The sequence below is a fragment of the Anser anser genome (genome assembly GCF_964211835.1).
Source record: "Anser anser genome assembly, chromosome: 4".
Taxonomy (NCBI): Eukaryota; Metazoa; Chordata; class Aves; order Anseriformes; family Anatidae; genus Anser; species Anser anser.
In genome coordinates, this window is record NC_139724.1 from 32,157,685 (window position 1) to 32,182,411 (window position 24,727).

A 24,727-nucleotide genomic window follows, 5' to 3' on the forward strand; every position below is an offset into this window, starting at 1 on the left:
TTTGTTGGAGTGCATTCCTTGCTAATGCTGCATTATCATAAATGCGCTAGCCATTCTTTGTCCAGAAGTAGCTTTTCATTATGAACTTGTGTTATGATTATTTCCAATGTTCTATACTTTCTGTTCATGCTTTCTGTGGTCTATCCTGCTTTACTAGGATATTACCTACATGAATAATTACCCTATTTTACTGCTATTATCTTTGTCATGTTTGGGTGGAAAAACCCAAGGAGAGTGGAAGAAAAAGCCTGCTCCGCAGAAATGATAGCGCTATACTTGACTACAGTAGCATAATAAAGTGGTTCAGAGCAGCCTGCCAAAATCTCTCCGAAAATTCTGAATTCTGTTCTTAAGTCTACTTGGTCTGTTCTGGCAGTAAATTTCAAAGAGACAAACAACTTTTCTCCTTTCTCTTTCCAGAGATGTCCAGCCAACTGGAGACTCATTGTGCCCTCTGGGCTGCTCTCAGTTAGTCTAAACAATTTCTGTTAAGATTGCCTTGTTGGATTTTTTTTGGTTGGTTGGTTTGTGGTTTTTTTTGTTTGAGATTCAAAAGTTTAACATGTTGGAGCTTCGAGTTTCATTTTGAATTTTAAAAATGGCATAAATTTGAGGTTGTCTGTAGCAGCTGCACAAAAGAAAACACAAATAGAAAAACTGCTTCACAAAATCATTATTTTTCAAGAAAGCGCTTTGATTCCTCCTCTACAGAGCATTTAAATTTTGCAGAAAACAGGATGATCGAAACATTTGCAGCATACCAAAAGCAATAAAACATCTGTAAATATCTTTTTCCTTAATATTGTAAGGGACCGAATGCTCATAAAAAGTACTTGCAAAGTATTGGGGTTAACTCTTCTTTTGTGGAGGGACAAAACCTGAACTGACAAAAAATGAGCAGGTAGAGCTTCAGTCCCGAGTTTATGCCAGATATGAACCTATTCTCTTGAGTGCATTCAACTGATTTTCTTGTTGATTTCTTGGGTGGATACAATTACTTATGTTGATGAGCATTTGAACCTGGGAAACCTCATTTAGAAGCACAGATGGATGTTTATCATTGCTGTCTGCATCCACTGAATCAACTCTAATTGACAAGAGAAGCCTTATGCACCTTAACAAGGGTTTGTTGTTGCCAGGAAGAGTTCCCATTGCTTGATCCTAACAGGTTTAGGTGAAACTGGTGCTTGTGATAAAGATGCTGATTTTCACTGGAGCTGACATTGATCCCTCTTTGCTGGTAAATTCTCATGAACAAGAAGAACTGGGAGGTGCCTCCGAGCTAAGATTCTGTCACAGCTGTGGTGCTAGGAAGCAGCAATGAAACGGGGCATTGCTGCATGACCTGTGTGAATATGATGCTAACTTTGGACATTTTCCAGGATCTGTGGATTTGGGGATGCATATGCCGTATGTCTTGTTGAAACAGTGAACTGGATCAAAGCTTTGTCCAGCTCCTTGGAGAACTTGGAAGAAACACAACAAAGAAATCTGCAAGGAATTTTCCCTTCCCTCTCTTCCTGTTTATGCTCTCTAGAAAAGAAGATTTGATCAAGCTATTTATTTTGGAGCCAAATATAGAACTGTATATTACCAAAATCATCAAAGAGGATTTCCTAAACAAATTTGGAAGTTTAATAGATCTTCATCTTAAAAAAAAAAAAAAAAGTTTGTGGATGACTAGCCTGAACCAAGGCATTTTTCAAAATTATAATCTTTTGAGATGTATCTAAGGGGCTTTACTCCTTGGCATAGTGGGAGGATTTTGACAGAAAGCATGTAATTGTTTAGTGATTCTTGGTATGTCTTTTCTCCTTTTTTCAGATAGAACTATTTTTTTTAGGTTTTCTCTCTCTTTTTCCTGGAGCCTGTGAACCATAAAGATGACAAACTCAATGGAAATTTGAAAGAGCATGAAACTTATATGAAAAGCTCAGAATGAGAAACATTGCCTGGAATAAATAGTAAGAGCATAGTAAAGCAAAACTGCTGGAAATTTCTGGAATACTCATCACCAGTGTATTGTTCTATCTATATACATTTAAAAAACATGTTTGTGTCCATATCAACTGTAAGTATATATGAAAAGTATATTTGATCTCATCATTTTCCCTCTTCTAAAAAAATGTTTAGGGCTGTTTACCTGTAGTATTATTTTTACATCTTACCTAAGCTTCAGAAGTGAAAGCAGTTAGTACTAAACGGAAGAAAAATAAATTAAAACTTCAAAGAAAATATAAAAATAAAAGGAAAAACATTGAATTAATAACTTTAAACTATACCTACATAACTATGACTGAGACATAGAACACCAAGATAATTTATAATGACCTTGCTTCTAATTCCAAAATAAAAAAATAGATGTAGTTACTGCAAAATAATTTTAATGGAAATGAACATTGTCCAACAGTATTTTGTACAATATGACAGAATTGTGTTTGGCTGTAAGAACAATTTTTGCTTCAATCATTTGTTTGTGCGGATGTAACCCCATATAAGTGCTACTGTGCTATTTTCTCTAAATTGTCTTAGATTTAAAACCCAATTCTAGCAAAATAATGACACATACAGAAACACTATAATCTATAAAATGCAATATCCTGCTTAAAAAGTGGAGATGGATTCCTTAGCTAATTCCCTTGAGCTGAAGCAATTTATTTATCAAAATATGCTCAGCAAATAAAAAGAATTGAAGAAGCCTGCAAGCACATTTCTTTAATCTCCTCAACACATATATCCTGGCTTGCAGTTAAGTGAAATTGTATGTAAACTGGAAGATTTAATCTCTGCATTTTCAGACAAGCAGTGGGATAGGAGAGAGATTCTGGAACAGAAGTTAACATTATTAAGCTTGCTTACAGAGGCCAAGATGTTCAGAGTAGTGGTTTCTGAAATCTTCCTGCCTCAGGGCCACATGAAGGCAGAAAAAAAAAGCTTCAATGCATGGCTGAGAAAATGAAGTAGGGGGGTCGGGTTTACTGGGAACTAGAAAAAATAAAAATAAAAAGAAAGAAAAAACTTCAGAAGCAAAGATATGCTGTACAAGAAGGGAATACAAACTTCATATAAACCAAAGTGGAAGCCAGCTGCTAATACTTAAGATCAAAAATGTTATGGGAAGCTTTTTTTAGAGAAAAAAATAAAGGGGAAGAAAAGCATCAAACATGAAAGAAACTACCATTTGGGATGATGGACTCTCTTGGGATTAAATCAGAATTATTCTAGCTTTTAGTTATAGGGGTAGTCCAAAGCATGAAATTTTTGTAGGTATCATAGAGGCTATTTGAAGACAGAATATCGGAAGCTCTCATCAGATGCATGCTGTCTATCCTAAAAGAAAAAAAATAACATAGCTAAACTGGAGATAAAGGGAAGTTATTAAGAGCAAGAAGGATGCCTTCATAAAGCTGAAGTCCTGTCCAGCTGAGATTATCTGAAAAAGCCACAAGTATTGGTAGGTTAAATGTGGGAAGTATGCTAAAGCAGATTTTGAGGAAAAAAACTTGCAAAGATGTAAAAAGCAATGATAAATTCTTTTTCAAACACATCAGGAGCAGAAAGCTTGCCAGAGAAGCATTAGAGCCAACAGATAAGCAAAGCATTAAGGCATTTGCCATGGACAAACTTAAAGTGAAGTTTCCACACTCTTGTTGGACGAGGTATTTAGAGAATCTGTAGCAAACTGAAATGTCAATGGACTGGATTATAGGACAAAGTGACAGGATACTCAAACCACCAGGAGTGGCTGGCGTGTGCCCAAGCTCTGCAGGAGCATGAATGTGAAATGGCTGAACTTCTAGCCACAGTTGCTAACTTCTCACTTGAAGCCTCCTCAGTATTAGATGGTGTTGGTAAGGGCAAGACAACTTTTTAGAAGAGGATCCAGTGGATGTCACAGAAGTACAGAAAAGGATCTAAGCTTTAATAAAGATTCAGTATGATGATCACATCCACCCTGCTGGGAAAAGAGACAACTGTCATACCACTGTGCAGAGAAGAGCACATTACAAAAGCGTCAAAAGTTGCTCACCATCTTTTCTAAGGCTTGAATGAGGAGACATTGAATGAGAGAATCGGTAATTCTTGTGAGGCCATTCCCAAACTATGTACAGGTTCAGGTTAACCCTTTCCCTCAATCACGATGGCATAATATTCTTTTGGACTAAAGACCTATTATCATCCCTATCTCAGAAGACGAAGTGCAAGTGAAACAGATGAGAATTATGAATTCTTTAAAGACAAGTGCAGAAGGTGCAAGAACTGATAGCCTCATTTTCTCCCAGAGTAGCATTAAGGAAAGTGGATACCAAGGACACTGAGGATCCTGAGAAAATTAACAGTCAGAGATGAAACATGGTGTTTGAACCACAGTCTGGATTTTGGAAGTCTTGAAAATGGAGGACATAATAATAATTATTATTTTGCCCTAGTTTTTCCTCAATTAACTTACGTGTATATATATGTATGTATATACATATACATATGTATATTGCATTATAATCTTTCTGTGTTGGGAAACCTTCATTTTGTTAGTGTTTGAATTAATTTCAGCTCACAATGCCTGAAATAACTAAGGGGTTGTTCTGAAGCCTTGCAGAACCATGTTTTTATGACAGCATTAGAGGTACACATTGCCTACACTAAGGTATTACTGTTTGACTGGGACTGGTGAGTAGTGCTGGGGAACTGCAAGGAAGGTGCAGGAGCTGAAGTTGATGAAGTCTCATGTCTCGTCTAATCTGCCTTTAGGAAGCGGTTCTAAGGGGGAACTGTCCCACCAGCCATACCCAGTTACATCTCAGGGGAATAATTTGATTTACTCCAGAAGACAGCTTGGGAGCAAACTTGCATACTGATTGAAAAGTCCTCAGGTGAGAGCAAGAAGAAAGATCAGAAGTCAGGAGATATGATTTACAGGAAAAGATCGAAGTCATACTGTTTTAAATAAAAAGATTGCTTAGTGGGGACATAAGTTTTCAAATGAGTCTGTCATATAGAGGTAGGGAACACTTGTTATCCATGTCTTCGTAGGCCAAAAATAAATACGCTTCTGTCTGCAAGCTGGTTAATAGCAGTAATATCTTTCTAAGGGCAAGGAAGCTCTAGAAGAGATTCCCTGGGGACCTGATAGAGCCACTACTGGAAGGCTTTCACAGAACCGACAGTCGTCTCAGCTGATGTTACATTAGGATATGAGGATGGTCTATGTTGCTTATTAAGGCATAATCTAACCTTATATCAATCCATTCTGTTGCTTTTTTCCTCTCCTTAAAGTAAGGGAAGAAAAATAATTTCTCCCTTTACTTTGGCTATTTAGCACTATTCTTTCACGCATCCAATCCATTTATCTAAGTCAGTGCAGTACACTGTAACCCATTACTTCCCAGACCTGAAAAAGTAGGCGTATGAACATTCTATAACATAACTTTTATCCATGACAGAAAGATGCAATTTCTGCAATCTAAGCCATGCAGAAAGGCTGTACTAAGAAAGGGGTCCTCCAAACCAACTTAAATAATGAGGATGTATATATTAGTCAAACGAGCATTTTGACTAGCTAACTGTGGTATTATTATTACACAATGATTTGGGCACGCTCTGATTAAATGGTCCGAGCCCAAAGTGAAGTGCAATATATCAATAAAACTTTGGATTACATTTTATCTGTCTACTTACCCCAGGTCTTCTACCTTTGCACCAAGCAGTCTCAGAGCTTTCAGGAGACTTGCACCATGAAAGTGCTCTAAAACACCTACAGCTCTGAAGCTCCAGAACACCACAAATATGCCCTAAAGCAAAGAGCACGTGCTTTAATGCACTAAGTCTAATGTAGTTTCAGAAAGCAAGTAACATAAGAAGAACATTTTGAACAAAGCATTTAAACTGTTGGCCTGAGATTTTTATTTATTTTTAATGCCAGAAATGGTTCTTAATTTAGGCCCCTAAACAAGATGCAAAATACTTTACTTTCAAATAACCTCGATTTGACAGACAGCTGAAGACATCCCTAGGATCTGTGGGTGCTGGGTAGTGAAGCCAGACCAGACAATTCTAAACTAGGTGTCTAAATATGGATTTAGCTGCCCCTCTTGAGGCACCCAAATTTAAAAACGATTGGCTGCAATCCCTGCTGAAGCAGCTCACACCATTCTCTACATGGTCTGTGTGCCGTGGTTCTAGTAGCAATTGTTTAAATTGGAAAGAGTTTAGTTTTCATTTTGCTGTAGAGAAAACTGGCCAGTCCCAATTATGGAAACAAATCCTCAGCATAAAACTTTAAAAAAAAAAACAACACAGAAATTCTCCCGGGGAAGTCAGAGGCAGGGCAAAACTAGCTTTTTCAAAAGAGCTGACAGTTGTTTACATTTTAATGTGTAGGAATCCAGCAAGTCTGCAAGTTTATTTTTAGTAGTTGTAAACTGAGTTATTTAACTCCTTTTTCTCTGACTGGAGCTGAGACATAAAAATGATTAATACAATGACAAACTGGTGCCTGGCCTCACGCTAGAGTTTGGATGGTGATAGATACTGTGTTAATCAGAAGGCAGTAGAATTCTTTCACATCATATTTCTTGTAATGCCTCATCCAAATATTTGCAATCTGACAGCTTCTGTGCTTAGAATAGTTCTGGTTGCCACAAAAAAATACAGGGTTGCTATCTCTGTGCAGGATGATTCTGCTTTCCTCCATGTGTAGCAAAACTGGCAAGGACTATTTTGTTACCAGGGTCCTGGGTTCATCTCTGTTAGCAGAACAGAGACACCAATTGCTCCGTCAGGGGCTGTGAGCGAGCTAGCACAAGCCAAAAGCCATCTAAACGTCACTGCAACAGGAAACACAAGGGGCTTCCTCCACTGAATGCCACCAGTGGTACAGGACTTTGGCTTCCCCACAGTGCTGGGGAAGGCACCTGAGGCAGTGTGAGCTGCTCCCTGCCAGCAGAGACTAGTTTGACACTGCTGCTCCCTGTGCTTGGCAGAGAAGGGATTTTGCTGGACCAAATTCATTCCATTTTGTAAATCCAAAGCAGGTTCCTATAAGATGACAGACTTGTAAAGTTGGAGTAAAATTGGATATGCTTTAGTTATAAGATATATATAATATAATTCAGTCACTGGAACTCAGTTTGGAGATTACATTTTCTGAAAAAAAAAGGGCTGCTTTTTCCAAAAAGCACTGTTAGGTACTGCACCCAGCGAACAGCCAGGGTGTCAAACAGCAGACAAGAATGTTGGACTAGGCTTACAGCAACCAACATTTCTAAATGATGCACATTATTTAATCTTGTAGTCTGTTTCCACATGTGTCTCCAAAGACATGCAATTTAATTAGCTAGCCTCCAAGGGGGTTGGAAAAATACTTATAAAATGTTTGCAGATGCTCTTGATCTGAGAGGCAAAACAGAAGGGCAAAGCAGTATTTGCATGCGTTTTGAAGAGAATTACAAGCAGCCTTTTTGTTTGGTTTTAAACTGAAAGCCAAATAACATTACAAAGTATTGAGCTATTCTGGCAGAAAACACAGAAAAATATCTAGTATGTTTGGTGAGTAAAACCTTTACTGACACTGTCTCCTTACAAGTCTTGTACTGTTCTCATTGTTATAATTAAATCTGTTTGAAGTTTGTCAGAAAGAAATGCATTTGAAACCATACGTGGATTATGATAAAGCCTCTGGAGTATCACTGGCTCTGTACAGATAATCATGTAAGGATTCTGGGTTGAATTTTGCATGACCTACCTCATACAGCCTATTAAAGGCAAGGACAACAATTTGGACAGATTTGGCATTGCAGTCATTTTCTTATCTTACTAACACGAATTCTTCACTGGTGAGACATGTACATGTGAAGCTATTCCTGAATTACTTCTCTGTGAGAGAGGTTAATATTAAAAGGCTAATGTTCTCTGTGTATTTCTTTCTAAAACACCTGCATGCTGAGTGACATAAGAGTAGGAAAACTGTCTTTAAGGATCAAATATTAAGCCACCATATCATGTGCAATTTAGACAAGGAAATACAGAGTACTTTGCAGAGACGTTCTTTGTCTTTGAGCTTAATAGTGAAATAAGAAAGAGGTGAAGAAAGCTCAGTTAAGCTTCTCATTAGAAGTTGTGTTTTTTTCTCTCTGTTTAATCAAATAAACTCCAACACCTGACTTGCTTAGAGCTGCCAACAGTTATGAGGTGAATATTTCAACATAGTTGGACTATGCTAGATATAAGATATTAAAGCCTAAAGATACACTAACAGATGGAATCTATGAAATTTTATTTAGGTTCAATCTGGTGATGAAAAAATGACAGTGCCAGCTCTCAAATATGAAGCTGGAGTTATCAGTAGAAAAATGCGAATAAGGCTGGCAATTGTCCTACTAGGCTGTACGTGAAGGTCAGAGAGAATCAGCTGTACCAATGAAAATCAAATATGGACCTCGGTCTTTCTTGTAACTCCCATAATCCTGAGTATTGTTGCTCTTCTAGGGTAAGAGCTTTGCTGTGTAAGGCACTACATAGACACGTAAGTAGACAGTTACTGCCCTGAAGAGCTCAGCTGTTTGACCAGATTAAATACATCTTGCATTCTCTTTAATGTGACCTTTCTTCCTTCCGTCATTCTACATGCTTGTGTAATGTACCATCCTGGGGACAAGTCTCTGTGATATTTTTATTTTGAATCAATGTTTAAGTGAAATTTTGCCTTTTGGGTCTTAGGAAAGGATGACTTTCTTAACCAATACATAATGCATAATTTTTTCATGACTCTGCAGCAATAGTGTCACATGTTGGCAGAGATACAAAGCTTTTTTTTTTTCTCATTTTTTAAATTATTTTTCTTAATTTAAATATGTGGATAAAAATCAAGGTTCTCCTGAAACAGAAAAAATACCGTTCACTCTCTGCTATGTCTCCTAGTGATAAAGTAAGAGTAAAAGGAATTTGGCAGGAGAACTGGTTTGTTTGCTATTCCAATCTTGCTGCTTTACTAAAAGGGCAGCTGGCATCTTTCAGATGGCATAGTGCTGATAAGTGTCACTTGTCTGCGAGAAGGTGAAACATTTAATTTTAAACATCTCAATTGAAAGCACTTTAAACTTAACTGAATCTCTTATGTGAATACTTTCAAAACAAAGGGGCCACTAGGGAGATGGCTGTGGAAAACACAATTACTCTTACACCAATCTCTCCTGCTTGCTTTTATGTAGTGAGAATTGCATTGTGCCCTTCAGCATATACATATGCTGTCAGCAGCTATGTGTAAAAATGGGGCCTTAAGTTGTAAGCAAGATCTTGGTGTTAGGATTTGTGTTCATTGCTTCATTTCTCTTGCCCACCAGGATCATACACCATCTCTAGTATGATTAACAGGAGGGTTTGCATAGCCTTGTGGTAGATGTGTTGTAAGAACATGCACAGCATTAACTGGTAGCTAGAGATGGGGAGCAGAGTAGGAATACTGATTCAGTAGAATTATGTTGCATGTACATCACGGCATAACTGGGACCCAAGGGATGAATTAAATACTGGAATATACACCCTGAGATCTGTCTCCTGAAGTTTAAGTACCAGTGAAATCAGAAAGAACCGATTTCTTATACCAAGAGCCCAGTTTAACTCCTATCTAATTTCATATTCTGAAGATACACTATATTAAGAATGTAAGCATTTTTAGCGTTAAATGTTATCAAAGATTTGAAGAGATTAAAATAACTCGACTAGAGGCTGTGAAATGAAGTTCTGAGCAGCATAAGTTACTGTTGACTATTGCTAACCTTTGAGAAATCTGAAAAGGCACAACCTTTTTTGCACGTTCTTCTGTCTTCATGTACCAACTAAGGTTTTGTCTGAGTGTTAGCCCACAAAGTCTCTGTTAAGTGAATATTTGAATGAAATTTAATTGTTTAAAATAGTATTGTGGAAACTTCTCAATCTGCTGAAAGATTATAAAACACAGTTCTACCCACCCCACCCACCCTACCATTTCAATCTAATTCCAGCCTGCCTATACCTTGAGGGTTGTCTTATACCCTGAGGATTGTCTTCCTCTGGAGAACATAAACTTCAGGGTACACGTCAACAGGACAATAAAAAAGAAAAGAAAAAAAAAAAGCATTAAGTAAGCATTAAATATGCTTGCTCATGACAGTTTCTCCACAAAGAAATGCACTGCCTTGAAGCATGATCCAGGAACTTGAAGCACAGTAGCTATACTCTCTGTCTCAGTAAAGCTAAACAGCCTTTGCTTAGTTGCATGTAGCAGTTCTGCTCTCACTGTCAGGGCTGGTACCAGGGTCTCAGGGCCATTCTCCGTTATAAGATGAGACATATACATGAGGCCTTCCACCAGAGATCAAGTCTTTGACATTAACTTCAAAATTACTAACAATGACATTGCAAACTCTAGCACTGTGTAAAAATGTTGGAATTCATGGGTAAATTTATAAGTAGGGAGTATTACTCCCAGACTTAAAAAATAATAATCACTCATTTATTCACAAACTACTCCTCAGTTTACTAAATGCAAATAACTAGCTACTGAAATGCCCAGTGCTGTGCACAAATTAAATTGCCAGTCTATATGCGCTAATACACGAACGATTGCAATCAGTAGCTGTCTGCTGCAACAGACACTCTAGACAAAATACATAGGAATTCTCCTAAAGAGATGTTAATGTGGCTATTGCATTTATCTTCCAAAAGATCTTAAGTAATGATTCTCCTTTTCTTGAAGTATTTCTTGTATTAACCTTGAATATCTGCTAGAAGCAGAAAATACAGATATCTACTGTCTATCAAGCCTACCACTTGCATGCAGATCAGCCTCTGAGAGTATTAAGGTGCCTTCTAGTCTTAAAGTTGATTTTTCAGGAGTCTGTCTGGCTGAGCTTAAAATTAAATCTTTTCCTTATTCAAGTGCTTGTAACATACATGAAAAAATGGAACAAATGAAATGGAAATTCTGCTAGGTGTGCATGGTAATAATTAGCTGTTCTCTGGGTATCCTCATTGAGCAGTACAGTCCTCAACCACAGCCATCCACTATGAATGTGAAACCAGAAAAGCCTTTTTAGGAAGCTTAAAACAGGGTAGTATCAATAGAAATAAGTGGATGGTGAAATATCCACACTCTGCATATTATTGGGCAATGACCTTTCACAAAGTTCTGTCCTACCATAGAGCATACATCTCCTTCAATACAGGACTTCTTCCCTTGAGCACATCATCCTGACAGCCTGGTGGTTGAGGTGAGCATCAGTGGGCCTTTCTGCAGCCCAAAGATGAGCACTCCCTGGTTATCTTCTGATGGTAATCATCAGTCAGGTCAAGCCATTTCTGTGCTACAGCTGCTGATTTATACTCAAATCCATGATACGGTTCATTTTATTGCTGTATTGCTGTACCTCTTTTGCTTAAGCAAAGCCTCTGTGTTAACATCTCTGCATAGCATCTTTGCAGCCTCAGTGAGGAAATGCCAGTAGCACACTGAGTCCTTAAGCAAAATCCATGTTGTGGTGCTTGCCTCTTTTCCACCCTTCTTGTTCCTCCCTCCCTCCTACCCTTCTCTCCCTCTTGCTCAGCTTGATGCTTGATTCCCCAAACAATATGGTGGCTTTGTATGCTTTTGCTAAGTCCCTAAAGTGCCACTGGTGAGTTCAAAAGCATGTTCCAATTTATTTTCTCTGTCTTTACTTATTCTTGACCATCAAGAGTATTTAGAAAAGTATGCCATGCCCTTTTCCATATCAATTATCTTAAATTATCTGAAAGCCCCATTATATCAAGTTTTACCCTGGTTCGTGTTCTGAGATTCCCAGATGGTGTTAAACATCCAGATTCCATTCTTTTTTAGTGGATGTTTAAGAAACTCCAGTGGAGACAATAATATTATCTATGGTGGAGACAAATAAGGTCTCTATGGTGGAGATGATATGGGAAAGCTGATGTTGAAGGTGATTATGTCCTCTTCCTCCAGAACATCAACAAAAGTTTTTCCTGAGAAACCATGACTGCTGTCTTACATGTTGAAAACTCATATGTTGAAGCTGATAATATCAAAACTGAGCTACTGTAAGATCTTCTTCCTTAACTGTACATCTTCTTAACCCTCATTAATAGCTAATGCATGACATTCCTGAATATAGAAAAATTGTAACAATGCTTTTAAAGCCAGAATGAAAATCTTTCAGAAGAAGTTTTCTTGAGATTGCAGCAGATAATTACAGATGTTAGACTGTTGCTACCATCATGGGTTCCCCCAGAAATGCTGTAAATCAGCACAGCCTCATTGATTGGAGAGGAAACAGACTGCTGTTAAGTCATCTGCTTTTTTTGCCAAATAACTTTAGAAATCAGGAGAAAAGAAGAGAATATGCAAAATAAAGAAACTTCTCCTGCAAGGTATTGATTAACCCCTTTATGTCCCTCATATTCCCTATTGACTTCAGCCCCTATCAATGACAGGACAAAGTCAATGGGCACTCTTCACAAAAGGCAGAGTTTTAGTATCACAAAATTTAAGCCAGGTTCCTATTGAAGTCCTTCAGGTTTTAGCTTGTTTTATGGCATCATAGCAAGGAAATATCTCTCATGTAAACATCAATATAGATATAAAAAATCCTCGTGGATTTCAGTTTACACTTTAAAATCTCTCCCATTTTGTAATTATGGCGCTACTTGGGGGCTTTCTTTGGGGAAGAAACAAGTGAAAAGGACTGTTGTTCTCATTCCCAGGAGTGATCAGAGCACCACTTCCCCTTGTTGGTGTGGCAGGGGGATGGCTTTTGGTTGAGGAAGGCCAAGTCTGATTTCCCTCTTGGATATACAAACTTTGTTTTTTGAATGGCTCAAAACCGAGCTATCAGAGCACCAGCTCCCATCTAGGGCTTGGGTTTAATGACTCTGCCACACTCTTTGGCCCAGAAGGTCTGGGAGCGTGGGACAAGTTCAAGACCTGAAATTGAACCCCTTCTGGGAAAGTGCATTGTGCTAACTGAGGGAGACTCCTGGGACAATTCACTTTAAATAGCATTTGTTTCTAAGTGCGATAGTTCATGTGAAAATGCATGCAGCACTAGCTCTTACAAATGTTTCACCTCAGTTTATACTCTGTATAAAGAACATTCTCAAGCAGTTGCTGGATTTGCAGGATGTGGACAGGAAGGATAAGGAAGGAGCAAAAGTTCAGCTGTTATAATATGTAGGTAGCAAAGCTCAATTTTCATTGTCTCCCAGTGCTGCCTCTCTCATTCAGTGCTGCATAGGGGAATACATGGGAGAAAGCAAGGCTGCAGCTTCCCAGAACACCGCAACTGAAGCTTGCCAGACACATGGTGACCATCAGAAGGTTGTAATGATTAGTCTGGCTGTATAAATAAACATGGCTGAATTGTTTGATCTGTGTGACTCTGCTGCATGGAACATCCCTAGGTCAGTGCTGCATGGAAAATAAAGAGCAAGAGATTGAAATGAAAACTCTCACATATTGCAAAAGATAGGTCTATTTGACTATACAAGGCAGAAAGAGTACAAAGAGCATCTCCTCAAAGGGTTAAGCTGAATCGGAGAGTTGCACTTTATGTGCTATGCTGGACTGTTATGCAGCGTTCACGGTGAGGATAACAGAGTAAATGCTAAGGTCAGTCCTTGTGGAGCTCTGTGAGGGAGACCTGCCTCTTGCATTGTTCTCAGCAGTGAGTGTGACAACAGAGGAGGTGAGCAGGAGAGTCACTGGGAATTAAATACATTGGTTGGTCTTCTTTCTCTTCTCTCATTTTTTTTTTCCCCACAGCTTGAACTTATTTTGCAAGTGAGTCTCGCTCAGCTGAAGTGTGTTCACAGCCATTCTATCCTCTTTCAGGAGTGTTGCTCATTTAGGGATAGCATCCCTCAGACCTGTAAGCCCTTGTGTCTTGGTATCAAGTATCTCTGTTCCTGCAGCATGCAAATGTGCAACAAAGACAGAAGCAGCCTTGTACCTTTTTGGAAGAGACACTGAAATCCTGAATCTTGAACAATGTTCTGTTCTCTACAACTATCATTTTAATGAAGGACAGTCCCAGTGCAGGCTTTGTTTTGCTCTCGTAATTTATGGTCAATGGGCACATTCAAAACTGCTCCAAGGATTACAGTGAGGCTACCCAAGGGACTCCACAGAAACTGATTTGTGTGCTGAAAGCAGTAAAGCAAGAGTAGTCTGGGGCTGAGTTTACTTGTGATGGTGCAGAGCCATAGTGACACAGTCCTGCTCCTTCCAGGACAGAAGCCAGTATCACAGAATGCATTAGATTACTGAAAGCTACTTTGGATTAGGACAAAGAGACTGCCCAAGCAGAACAACAGACAATACTGTTCCTGGAATGTGTGCTAACTGGCATGAACCATGCTGAAAAGTCTCTGTGTAGTACCACATTTTATTACAGAGATGCACTTTTTGTGCTATATAAATGAACCAACTTGTTCAGAGCTAAGCTTGTGTACTTACAAGACATTCCATTGCAAATCTGGCATATGCCCTGCATCACCCTTTCAGACTACCTGGTAGTATATTTGAGGCCGTTATTCTGTAGAAGCTTATAGAAGGAGACCATAGTTTCTCCTGTTCTGGAGGATGAAGATTTCAAACCTGCATCTCCTTTCATTTCCCTATCATATGAGGTAGCCTCAGCAATAGGCAACATGGAGACAGACGTATTTCAACAAAGGAAACCATAGCAACAATATCTACAGTAAGACTAGAAATATTTCTTTAATGAAAGATATGAAATAATATTCTCAATATTTACTGCAAGTTGCTCAGTGTCAGGTTCAAGCCATCTCCCCTCTGGCTTACTGTTTTTTATAGCAAAATAGTGGAAACATCGCTGCCCCATTTAAAATCTTCCTTCTGGAAGAAGACTGCATCTTGTATGGCTGCAAACATATTGCTGGATTTATTTTGAATGCAATGAGAAAGCCTTCACTGCATAGACCTTGTTTTATGACTAGCTATTTAGGATATCTTCTTGCTAGCACTATGGTATAATTTTCTGTGTAGATCTTCATGACATAAGGTAGTGTCTAAACAGATGCCTGGAAAGGGTACGAGAAAGACAAATACCAAGTCCTGATAACCCAGAAAGGGTGGTGCACTATACCAGCTCCAAAGTTTCCTGTGATGATGGCTCCCAAGTCTCATTTAGGGAAAGTGCATGAGATCTACATGACACACTGCATTTTCTTTTATACACCTGTCCTGTGGCACAACATAACAGTACAATTCGTTGAGGTTGTCAGTGGGATTTCCTGTCCTGTGTGGGACAGACTTTCCTTTTGCTATGCCACACATATCCACGAAGTTCATACAGTATGTCTAATGCAGCTGCAGAATGCTGGCCGTGGTGGTGAAAAAGGAAGGGTATTGAGGCAGTCTCCTGATATGAGGTAATCTCCTGATACTGGAATATTATGAGACTGGTGCTCTAGTTTGAGACTCCCAACACTGACAGAAGTTGAAAAATAGACTGTTAATTTTGCTAGTTAATCTCAGTGGTTTCAACATCATTCTGCACAAATAATCCATGTGGCACAGCTTTTTGTTTGTGTTACATTACGTGTAATTTTTGCCCATTATGTGCAGGGGCTTATTGTAAAACCAATAAATTGTCAACAGCAACTTCTCTGAGAAAGTTAAAGATTGTTTATTTTGTTTTTTAAAAATTCCCCTTTTAGTATTGCACTATGTTGTATATTGTTTTTGCCATCATGCACACACATTACTAATGTTGTGATCAATAATTAACAAGGCTCTTTGTTGTTCATTAACCAGCCCTTTCAAGTTCCCAGATAAATAGAAACAAAGACATTTTCAGGCTGTTTCATTCCAGGCACCTTTTGTGTGTGTGTTCTTATAGTAACACGTATATGGACAGATTGATAAAGGCCAAAATTTCATATGAAAGCACTTATTAGTCCACTGATTTGAACTGTACCATTACAGGAAAACCTTACCTTCAACTTTTCCACACTTCTAGGATTAAAGTTAACACAGTCTTTGTTTTTTGCCATAGCATCCTTTCTAATTTGCTGCAGTCACCAGAAGCCAATGCTACCTATATGATCATGACAGCCCTAAACTATACTTATGCTTTGCACTGTTCAAAAGCAAACATGAATACATTACTAATCAACAGTTGCAAAGCAGCAGTAAAAGTGTTTGTATCTGCAGAAATAAAACTGTAAGCCAGTTGTTTGCTTTAGGTTTTCATATAGCATATCTTTTATGAAATTTACCTGTATAAAGATTTAGAACTGTATAAAATAATGAGCACAAAATCAACATGTTTGCCTGGGGAAATCTGCCTTATCAAATGTTACTTAACACAGATGGTACTGACTCACTTAACTCTGATGGTCAGTTCCTTAAATGAAGGAAACAGCACAAGCATAGTAAGAATGATATAGCTGTTAATAAAGTTAGCAACTTCACATATAAACTTTAAATCCTCTTAGATAACTAAAATGCCAGTGAATTCTGGTCCTCAGGCTAGATGTAGCAATAAGATTTAACAGACTCTAAGCATGCAAAATGTTTTATATAATATGCAAATTTTAAAAATGATTGATAGGTTTTGAAGAGAGACACACCATTCCTGAAGTCTAAACTTTTTTTCCATCAATTACCACTGGGAAGGGATGACTAATTACAGTACTCAGTATGCTGTACAATATACGTAGCAGGCAAATAAACTTTAGAGTTTTGATTTAGGTGTTCTCCATTTAGTAGAAGTAGCTAATCTATTTTTGGATAGAGACCTATGTGCCTGAAGGCTGTAGGCTGATGAAAGTCTTCATACTGTGCTTAGTAGAATCAAAACATTTTCTGATGCTGCTGTAAGTCAAAGTCAAAGCTTTTGAATTCAATACAATATGTACAATTACTCAAAGTGCAATTACATTATTATTATTAAAATTGCCATCACTTTAGTTCAGCACTTCAAATAGTTGGCATGCAAAACAGTGTATGGATGTTCTCATAACCCAAAAGATATGTAACTTTCAGCAGTGGCTGAACATGGCAAGACTACAGAGATTTCTATTGCCTTCATATTTTCCTCCTCTTAAGCCATCACCTCTTTCTCAAGAATATTGATCATATGAAAAATAGTTTTAGAAGTCTGTTCTATACTCATAATTAATTTTGTCCTTATCTCAAATTGAATTACAGTGTGCAGTATTAAAAAAAAAAATCATAAAATCATAGAATGGTTTGGGTTGGAAGCGACCTTAAAGACCATTTGGTTCCAACCCCTCCTGCCATGGGCAGGGACACCTCCCACCAGACCAGGTTGCTCAAAGCCCCATCCAGCCTGGCCTTGAACACCTCCAGGGATGGAGCATCCACAGCTTCTCTGGGCAACCTGTGCCAGTGCCTCACCACCCTCATAGTAGAGGACTTCTTCTGAATATCTGATCTAAATCTACCCTCTTTTAGATTAAGGCCATTACGCCTTGTTCTATCACTACAGTCCCTGACCAAGAGTCCCTCCCCAGCCTTCCTGTAGGCCCCCGTTAGGCACTGGAAGGCTGCAATAAGGTTTCCTCAAAGCCTTCTCTTCTCCAGGTTGAACAACCCAAATTCCCTCAGCCTGTCTTCATAGGAGAGGTACTCCAGCCCTCTGATCATCCTTGCAACTCTTCTCTGGAGTCATTCTTATTTTGGAGAATATTATATATTATATATTAAATTAAAATATTATACTATTTTTTTTCTTTTTTTTTTTTTTTTCCCTCTCATTACTTGAATCAGTAATTCAATGTTTATGCTAACTGGCAATACATTAAGTTCAATTCCTCATCTCCAGTCTGTTATACCTATGGCAGTACTTGGTAAGTGACTTCCCTGTGTTTATTTTAACACGTGAGTTTTCTCATCCCTGAGTGAGCAAGAAGCCTGGTGGGTGCTTGTCTTCTGGCTGAGGCCAACCCTCCCACAAAGAGCCCTTTCAATGCATACTGATCCCGGGTCTTCAGATGGTATTCAAAAGCACTTTTTTTTTTTTTTTTTTTTCAGCAGCAACCTTAGGAAGGCTTCAAAACCTACAGTGAACAGGCCAATGGTTTTGAAGTGTGTCATAGCCTGAAACCTGTAGTTATTTTTATAATTTTGTTCTGGTGGCCTTCTGCATTTTCAGATTTAAAACCACCTTCAGATACTAAAAATAAATAAATCTGAATAAACAGTTTCTGAGATGTCTTGGAGAAAATATGGTGAGATAAACTCATTTTAGAAGGTGTAGGATGAGAAAGGATGGGAAAAGAACCTGAAATGCCATTGTGAGTTCTTTGCTTCAACTGCAAATGAGAACAGCTTACAATAGATATCGCTGCTTCAGAAACGAGCTTTATACTGACAGCAGCAAATGATGCTTAACATGCTAGGCTATAAAGACTAAAGAACATTTGTCTTCTTCTGTAAGGACCATTTATCTGCTTGTGTTTTTGCAGATGAACTGGTTGTCTTTTATCATTCATTTGCTCTCCTGCACTACCTACCTGCAAATTCCATTTATGTTTCTGAATGCTGAGAAGAATGTGCAATTACCTACCAAATTGAGTGTTTCATAAAACAGCTTCGAGTTCTGTGCACTGATAATTATTTAAACTCCATCTGTAAGAACTTTTTGGTGATTTCCTAGGAATGTCTTTGGTTTTCACTACTTGCTAAATCTTTCTATTTACTTTATTGAAAAAAAAAAAAAAGTATGTTGATAATGAGTTTAAGATTCAAGTGTATTCTTTTAACAGATGCCTACTGAATTCTGCCTGTTACAGTTCAGACAGTACAGAATTCAAAGCCACTCCAGTATAATCTATAAATCATACTCTTTTCATTGCTTTGTTGATATTTCCAACAACTGCTGCAGTTAAGTGATGAGTGATAGATGAAGCATTCTCCACATGATCTGGTCCTGTAGTGTTGCACAGTGTTGCAGTGTGATGTGAAATGGCTTCTAAGGTCTACCACAGGGGCATCAGTGACTGCTGCCTGGATGGCACCTGCTCTGTAGAAGTGCTCAAGATGAAGAAGTAAGGGTAACACTTCTAAGTATGGGCGGAAATTTCCACCACAACAAAATAAAAAATAATAACGGAACGGATGCTGTAAAGTCCTATAAGCACATCTGAAATCCCACTTTTTGTGTGCGTGCAGAGACAATGAGGTACAGACTCAATTAAAATGGTTATCTCTGGTCCTAGTACTGAAAACAGTGCAAGGAAGTGTTACTGCAGCAGGATGTCCCTATTCACAATGCTCAGAAAAAAAAAATACATTAAAGGCAGAATCTGCAGAATTCTCAGAGCACCAATGAAAAGCCTAGAGAAGATGTAGCAATTATTGCAGTTGTTGTTGGAGCAAGGGAGTATATCCCAGGGATATTTACGTATTAACAAAGGAAAAGCAAGTCTCTTACTCTTTTGAAGAATTCTTGCAGTTGCATTTTTCTTGTTGTTTTCTATCCAGCCTTCCTATGCATAAATGTGACATCAGTTTTCCCTTCTCTTTTGTGGGTTTTCAACTTCATTAAAAGTCTGGAATTTTAATCATAATCAACAGAGAATGAATTCACCAAATTATAATTTTTCTTCTTTCCTTCCCAACTCCCCAGAAAGATATTCAGCAGCACAAGAAATTCATTATTGAAAGCTTTTTTGCCTCTGAAATATTTACTCTAGAGAAGAGTGAGAAAGAGCATATTTTCCTACAAAGAATTTAGTTTGTATAAAGAATGACTTCCGAGTTTTCCTCCTTTCTGTTTTGTCTCCCTTTGTTAGGCATACTCTGTTATATTTCAAAGAATATTTATGCTGTGGTGTTAAAAATCTGTGGCACTCTTTGAAAATGTACAAACCATGCTTAGTGGTTTTCCTGGCTGTAACAATATAAAATAAACATCATTTCCTTCAGCAGAAAAATACAACTTCATAGCAGACACCCAAATCAGAGGGTTGGATAAACTTCCAAATTCTCCCAGAACTCAGAAGAGATTGTTAGTTATGTTTTCACTGAAGTATCTTTTCTTATAAACCATTCCAACAGACATCATGTATTCAAGAAAATATTGGACCCAAGCACATCTCTTTTCAAGTCAATCTTACTGTGATCAAAAAAAGTGGGAATAGGCCTCTTTCAAGTTATGGTTTCAAGACTCAGCAGCTGTAAAATTATTTATGAGAAGGTGAGAATATGGAAACTGGAAGCCTGTACAATCCATACCTTGAATTTGTCATGTGGCTTGGTCCTGCAGCACTAGGCCCTGGGTCCCCTGACCCTGCATGTGCTGCTCCTCGTGTTCTAGGGCATAATTCTAACTTTTTGTAGTTTTTGTTTTATTTTATTTTTTTTCACTTCCATGTTTGTAATATGACTGCTCAGTCCATCACACTAATATTTTTCTATCATGAAACTGAGTGCGTGTATATATATACATATATAGATATATATTAGGAGGACATATAAAGGTACAAAACCTTCTGTGGTGGTGTTCGGTGGATTTGTTTTGGTTTCAAGAAAGCTAGCTGGTTTATTAATAAAAATAATAATAACAATAAAAACATTGTAATATTTATGTAGTGTGGAAGAGCCAAGAACAGGGCTCATAGTGAAGTCGGTAGCTAAGCTGCTTGACCATCTATATATATACGTTATGCATGCTTGATACCCTCTCAATCATTCTTGTAGTCATTTCCAGCAATAGGGATATAAGCCTCAGTCTTTACTGATGGTATGTGCAGATAGTTCTATCAACTAGCAGAGCTCTGTTGATAAGCCTGCCTAAGGTTTAAATACATTTTACAAGTCTCAGCTACTCCCCCCGCCCCCATCCCCCCCCCTTTTTTTTTTTTAAAAAAAAAAGGAGGATGTTTTCAATAGTTATGTTTCTGACTATGGGAAAAGAAGTAAGAAGAAATATTTTTTTGCCTCAGAATATTGATAATGCATTTTTTTGTCCTTTAAGTTATTCACTGTCCATATGTTTTTAGAGCACAGTGTGTTTGGACAGCCTACAAATTTCACAAGGATCATTTTGTTATTAATCATAAATTCCTGTCACTTCATATTACACATGCACTCTTAATTCACTTATAAAAGCTACCAGATTTTTTCCTTTAGTCAGTTGTTTCTTTGGCACAGCTTTCCTATTATGGTGAACAATCAGCATTTGAACTATAAGTTAAAGTTTAGATTGACCTGGCTCCATTGGGTAATTCTTTCCTTTAGTCATACGAAGCTCTTTTTTTTTTTTTTTTTTCCAGGGCATTATTATTGGTTTTTCAATTTCAGTATAGTTTAAAGAGTGTTTGCATTGGATACATTTAAATCCTCTAAGTTGAAAACTTTCAAAGGTGTTTGGCTTCTGGCATACTTGTGTGGACTAGTAAGTGGGTGACATGCTCAAATTATCTTAGATATCTGGGTCAGCTGTTCTCAAGGATTTACTTACATTAGGATGTAATTGTAATGTACTGTAGTACATTTCCAAATGTTTTTAGTAACTGTGCTAGCTGTAGTGTAAATAGCTCTCTGGGACTTGTCTACTGGGTTAGTCAGAGTTGCTAATGTGCAAAATGAATGTCTTTGCGAAACAGTATGCATCAGACTATGATTTTTGCACATCTGTGGCTAGACCCTGAGTATCTGTGCATCTTATGCTTCTCCCTCGCATTCTAGTGGACATCATGCTCTGCCATTAGCAGAAGCCATGGAATACTGTTCTAATGCTTTAGAAACACTTTGTGGTTGTCCTATCTATTTCTGTCCATGGGATGTAATCCTTCCCAGTAATTCAAAAGAATTGGCAGTTCACAAGTGTCTTGGGTGGCAGTTCATACATATATATGCCTGTGTGTGTGTGTGAAGATTTGGATTCTGCAAAGTGCTAGGAAAATAAATGGAGAAATTAAAACTTGCTTTATTAAGCTATGCTGATGAGACAAAACCCACTTTGGCTGTGTATCCCAACTCACTCTCTATTCCTAACCCAAATCTTTGCTATTTGAGTGATACAGAAGTAAAGACATAGAGGACTGGTGGAGGAAGTTATCCTATGTTATTTAACAAAGAACGAATAGTTTCTGCTTCTCCTCCTCAACTTTTCCATAAGTCTCTAATAGAAAACAGCAGTGCGGTTTCTGAGCCTTTGCTTTTCCTTGACTCTCGCATGTTATTTTTGAGATAATTCAGACTGAGTCAGTTACCCTGTTGTAAAGCCTGAGAAACTGCACTGACTGCACTAACTGTGCTTGGGCGGGTGTAACTGTAGAAGGAGAATTTGGCAGCATGGCTGAGAACAGGAACCAGCAAATAGGACTGCATATAACTTGGGTAACAGGGAAAAAGGAGAGACGTGCAAACCCACTCCAGCCTGATGCTTTGACCACTAGTTCATCCCCTTGAACTAGAGTTTTAATACTATATATAGCAAAACAAAGCAAATACAAGCTGACAAGCCCATTGGCACCTTGATCCCATGGTACAACTAATTTCTGTACAGCTGGAGAATTGTCCCTACCCCTGCCTGTAAAGTTCATATCTTAGCTGTAGTATTATTAACCACTCTTTCCTCAAATAGATGATATTTCTGAGCATGCTATTTCCACTCCTAATCAGCCAACACTGGAGTGTGTGAATCTGGGAATTTGCCACTGGCAGTGGTGATTGCCTGCATTCAAAGAGATCCTGAGGAGTAATGCCAGGTTCTTTTCCCTATCATTTTGTCATCTCCAAAGAATTGGTGGCATTCAACTTTCCTCTTTCTACATTCTTCCCACTAAGTCTCCAACCAGCATTGTTGTATTACTGGTCACCACATCCAGACCTCTGTTTATCCCAGGGTTCTGGGCGATTTTTAGTATAAACTTGGATCTGTTCCCATGTGAGCAGTGCAATGATTCTCAGTGACGCAGGTAAAGAACACACTATTATTTGTACCAAATAATTGATTTCTGGAGAGTGAATCGGATCCTCTTATAAGCCTCTATAAATAAAAAGTTTTGCTCTTCCCCACCCCAGCCCCAGAAACTAAAAACATTGCACATTACCATTAGTTTGTAGGGAAAAAAAAAAAAAGATAGAGAAAACATTTTAAAAGATAGGGAAACGCATTTTTTTACCCTAAAGTAAAAAACTGAAATAACTCTCTTTAACATAATAAGATTTTAGAAATCTCCTTGCAAAAGATTACAAAATCACTCTAAATTAAGTGCATTATTCATCCTGATGTCTTCACTATTCTTTCTGTGGCTATAGAGCCTGCAAGAAAAAGGACCAAATATGAAGCACAGCGTGTCTGGAAAAAGAAGCTTTAAAATAGCACTTGGCATTTTCCAGTTTATTGCACTGAATGTTAATACACATTGGGAATTCATAAACACAGAGAAATGATTTAGATTTCCCTTCCCTTATAACAAACACAGCAGGACAGAGAAGTGCAAAACCTGATATTATGGTGTTTACAGCTGGGATCCAATTATGTGAATACTATTTTAATCTCAGCTAGTGTCTTGCTTATACACTAGATTGTACCTTATTCAGCCTACTAGGAAAGGTTGAGTGAAGAACATACAGGACAGCTTTAGTTTAGCAAATTCAGTTACTAGTATGCACGGCCGCGTGCACGGAAGTTACTTAAAGGAGTTAAATCCATGGACCCACAAGCTGGCATGTGACTGCCCAGTGTGTTCCTGTTTCTGTCGTGCCCCCTAGCCCAGTTCTGGTCAATGCCAATTAGTGCTCTTCCTGGGAATAGCCTGGGGGCAGCAAAGGCCAGCAAAGGCTCCCAGTTGGTGCTGTAGTCCTGGTCTCTCTATTTTGGGAAATGAAGAGAGCATGGCTGCAAGGACATGAGCTATGCTCTGACACTCACCCCCAGGGCCCACAAGCAGGCACGGCTTGTTCTAGTTACTCATATAGGCATAGCCCACTTAAATCGTACCGTTTTAGCTACATGAGCAATTCCATGGGGCTTCTGGTGGGCTCCCTTCAAATCTAGCTCCCTTCAGATCCCTCACATGCTGTAGCCCCCTGCTCTGGTATCTGGATTACAGCTCGCTCAACTCCAGCAAGATGTGTCCTGTGGCCCATACAGTCACAGCACAGCCTGTAGCTGCAGGCAGTGAAATAACCACCCACTGGTGAGGCTGCTGGCTATGTTAGGAGCTGTATTCTGAGGGGATTAAAGGGGGAAAGGTGCTAAAGCACACTCTGCCTTTCTTTTGAACTGGCATCCTCATTTTCAATAGAAAGGAGGTGTGATTGATGTACTCTCTCTATATTCGACAGTGCTAATCTCCACGTTGCCTCGCTCTGCCAAAGCTACCATGGTGCCATCACCTTGGTGGCACTTGTCAGTGAAATGCAAAAGCTCTCTTAAGAGCAAATTCAATATATGTGCACACACACACACATGAATTCATTGATAACCCCTTAGTCATTTTGGTTCCCTTTCTGCTCCAGGGTTAGATAAGTAACACTCCCTTTTTTCAGTTTTATTTATGCTTTTTAAATGTCACCAAAAAAAATGTTGAAGCTGTTTATTTGTCATGAAATTATTTGCCTATCAGCTTCCTTGTCTTTTGGTTTGGTCTAGAATTTTGGAAAAGAAAAAAAAAAAAAAGAAAAAAAGAAAAAAAAAGATTTTTTTGACTAACTAAAAATTGTACATTTGCCTACTGGAAAAAAAAAATCCAT

At 38.3% G+C, this 24,727-nt stretch overlaps 1 long non-coding RNA gene across 2 annotated transcripts in view; it reads left to right on the forward strand.

Annotated features, from left to right (window-relative positions):
• Positions 1-7,250: 7,250 nt before the first annotated feature.
• Positions 7,251-24,727, forward strand: part of LOC310899649 — a 28,466-nt gene continuing 10,989 nt past the window's right edge. The window contains exons 1-2 of one of the 2 annotated variants that reach the window (XR_014584449.1): positions 7,251-7,545; positions 8,485-8,521. This is a non-coding gene — a long non-coding RNA (uncharacterized lncRNA). The remainder of the gene's footprint in view (positions 7,546-8,484; positions 8,522-24,727) is intronic. The other variant, XR_014584450.1, reaches the window with a different exon arrangement.